Source organism: Diaphorina citri, unplaced genomic scaffold (genome assembly GCF_000475195.1).
Source record: "Diaphorina citri unplaced genomic scaffold, Diaci psyllid genome assembly version 1.1 scaffold3353, whole genome shotgun sequence".
Taxonomy (NCBI): domain Eukaryota; kingdom Metazoa; phylum Arthropoda; class Insecta; order Hemiptera; family Psyllidae; genus Diaphorina; species Diaphorina citri.
This window is the reverse complement of record NW_007380762.1, coordinates 15,902-19,538: the sequence shown is the minus strand read 5'-3', so window position 1 is coordinate 19,538 and position 3,637 is coordinate 15,902. Positions and strand designations below refer to the sequence as shown.

The following is a 3,637-nucleotide window of genomic DNA, read 5'->3' as shown; positions in this document are numbered from 1 at the left end:
ACTCATCACTCATCACTCATCACTCATCACTCATCACTCATCACTCATCACTCATCACTCATCACTCATCACTCAACATCATCATCATCATCATCATCATCATCATCATCATCATCATCATCATCATCATCATCATCATCATCATCATCATCAAGACCTGGGAGTTACCGTCGAGAAAAACCTTGACTTTAAAAAGCATCTCGAAGCAACACAGAATCGGTCCAGCCGTTTCGGCTGTTCGTTGATTATGAACGATTTTTAGTAGTTTTTTGGTCATAGTTTGGAAACCACTCAGAGTTTCGGAAAATCCGTTCTTAGTGGGCCCATTCAAATCAAAAGGAAGCTATTCTCGAAGTTTCATCAAAATCGGTCCAGCCGTTTCGGCTGTTCGTTGATTATGAACGATTTTTAGTAGTTTTTGGGGCATAGTTTGGAAACCACTGCGAGTTTCGGAAAATCCGTTCTTAGTGGGCCTATTCAAATCAAAAGGAAGCTATTCTCGAAGTTTCATCAAAATCGGTCCAGCCGTTTTGGCTGTGCGTTGATTATGAATGTATATGAATGAATGAATGAATGAATGAGTCAGGGTTTACTCTTTTATTAATATAGATGCATAGGCCAGCCACTCGCAACTCGCTATTAGTTAGACCTGATCAGGGGTTAGGTAGGTATACCTGATCAGGTGTACCTATCTACCTGTCAGGTCTACCAGATAGTGAATGGCTGGCCTTAGAATCGTGAAATTTTTAGTTGTCCTTACTCCTTAGGAGATATCAGGGAACCCAAATGCGAGTATAAAGTTTAAATAAATTCTAACGCATCGCCGTTAGTAGAGCTAAATCCCCGGTGTGGTTGGGTATTTTGTATAAAAGTTGAAGTTATGGGTACCTATGATGTGATTTTTGGTAATTTTGCAACGGGGTAAAAGTAAGTTTTATTTCTTCATGCCCATAAATTCATGAGGGTTGTTAAAAAAAAAAAAAAAAAAAAAAAAAAAAAAATCAACAGTCACCACCACCATCACCCTCACCATTACCACGCTGAGTCCACCCATTCATTGTAAATAAATAAAAACTTACTTGGCGATATAAACATTGCCGGTAGCTTTGTTGATATTGAAGTACTGGTAGAATGAATCAGCTGAATTTAGAGTATAATAAATAGGTGCATTGATACCGAGATCTTGGTCGAAAGCCGCTATATCCCGCGGCTTTAAATCCAACCTGAGACCGACTCTGGCATGCTCAGGTAAAATGGCCGAGTAGTTTTCGTCGTAAAATTTCGGATTCTGATCATCCGCATCGATTACATTAACGTACAATGTTGTTTCTGTCCACTTAGGAGGATTACCCTGGTCCTGTAAAAAGGCAAGAAGAATCGTACGCAACATCCTAGGCTAGATATATTCTCTTCGTTTAAGTTTTACACTCTCTACATCAACAAGGTGTCTACCAAAATGGAAAAATAAAATTCCCTCACTTTTCCCGGTATTCCAAATTTCTAGTCTACTTTTTCCACCCTATTCCCACTATGCCGCAGCCGATTTTTTTTTCTTTTTCTAAGCAATGTTCGCAAGCCTGTTAAACATCAATTTTATTCTTCAATCTTTTTTCATCCAATTATAGGGTAAGGTCTTGAGTCCTCCATATTTTATACCAAGAAATAACGCCGCAGACCATTTGAAGGTTAACACAAAAAGAGGAACAGCGCCACAGGAGAAAATTGTGACCTTATAACCAGGAAGTTGAAATTGTTAGGGCCGGCCGCAGGCGAAATTTTGGTCTATAATTTTGAAAAAACATATTTATCGAAAGCGCAATATTTGGCGCCGCAGGCGATTTTTTTTTCAAGTTTTGGTCTACAATAGTAAGAGAAGCATGCTTGTCAAACAAAGGCGTAATCTCCAGCGCCGCAGGCGAAACTTTTCAGTAAGTGTGTATGCAAAAGCTAAATGGCCGAAATCGGCCATTGAGCACTAAGAGAACGAAGGCTAAACTGCTCATTCCGCGGAGTGAAAACACGAAATGCCAGACCGCGGACTGTGCGTTTTGAAAAATGCTCAAACCCCGAAGTCGAAGAGCCTGAGTAAAGAAATAGCAAAGGTTGAGTGCGCAGGGCATCCACTCGTAAAATTTGTAGCCAAAACCAAATGTCAGATTGAGAGGCTGACAAAAAACGCCGTCTGTACACTGGAAAAGGCGAAGAAAAAGAACACTAATAAAAAAATCCCTCAACTTGTTTCTACCTATTTACTTCTCTATGTACTTTTTGATAAGTAAATGACCCAGTACGCAACGCAAGTCGGACATTTTTTTAATGTATATATATTTTAGTACGCAACTAGAAGGTTAAAAGTGAAATAGTGCGCAAGTTACCTACAGCCTGGAAAGAGACAGGTGGTTAGATATTGTTTTGCTAATAGATCATTAATGTCTTTCACAGAAAGCATTTCGGTTTCAGTTTGGAGTTTGGAGATGAAACGACATCCAAACCAAAAGCAAAACTGTCCGGTGAAAATTGTTCGGTCAAAAATTTCCGGAGTCAAAACTGGATTTTGTCACCACCAAACAATAGGGCATAAAACATCTAGAAATTAAAATTCCCAACTATTCTCCTACGATCTAGTGTTACAAGTGTACTCCTACGGTCTGAAAACTCTTCAAGATGGGGAGGGGGGATGTCTACTTAATGACGTTAACCTCAGAGAGGTCTGATGGTTTAAGTTGTTAAAATACCTGAGCAGTAATAGTGATGGTAAAGTTGAACAGTGTTTCATAATCCAGTGGTTTCCTCAAAACTAAAGTTCCTTCCAATCCATTGACAAATACGAAGTAGTCCTGAAAAATAGAAACAATGATGTTTTCAAATCTATTTAAAATAAAATTCTACTTTTATCTGTACACAAGCAGGCTCCGCCCGCTTGCGCGTGGCTGAGGCATGGCCGTATGCATAGAGGCATGGCCGTAGGTGACTGTAACGTACCGTACAGTACCGTTTTACCTGACCATACTATTTTGGCGCCATATTATACTTTTATTCGTTTTTGTCCCTAATTTGGGCACCACTGCGAGTTTTGAAAAATCCGTTCTTAGGATACCTTTACTTACTAAAAGGTTTGACAACTATCTTACTTACTGCGAGTTTCGGAAAATCCGTTCTTAGTGGGCCTATTGAAATCAAAAGGTAGCTATTCTCGAAGTTTCATCAAAATCGGTCCAGCCGTTTCGGCTGTTCGTTGATTATGAACGATTTTTAGTAGTTTTTTGGTCATAGTTTGGAAACCACTGCGAGTTTCGGAAAATCCGTTCTTAGTGGGCCTATTCAAATCAAAAGGAAGCTATTCTCGAAGTTTCATCAAAATCGGTCCAGCCGTTTTGGCTGTGCGTTGATTATGAATGTATATGAATGAATGAATGAATGAATGAGTCAGGGTTTACTCTTTTATTAATATAGATGCATAGGCCAGCCACTCGCAACTCGCTATTAGTTAGACCTGATCAGGGGTTAGGTAGGTATACCTGATCAGGTGTACCTATCTACCTGTCAGGTCTACCAGATAGTGAATGGCTGGCCTTAGAATCGTGAAATTTTTAGTTGTCCTTACTCCTTAGGAGATATCAGGGAACCCAAATGCGAG

General features: G+C 39.6%; 1 long non-coding RNA gene across 1 annotated transcript; it reads right to left on the bottom strand.

Annotated features, from left to right (window-relative positions):
* Positions 1–1,079: 1,079 nt before the first annotated feature.
* On the bottom strand, positions 1,080–3,051 carry LOC113471945. Its single transcript, XR_003394451.1, has 2 exons — positions 2,736–3,051; positions 1,080–1,357 (listed from the first exon to the last, which is right to left on the bottom strand). It is a non-coding gene; the product is annotated as an uncharacterized LOC113471945 (long non-coding RNA).
* Positions 3,052–3,637: the final 586 nt, after the last annotated feature.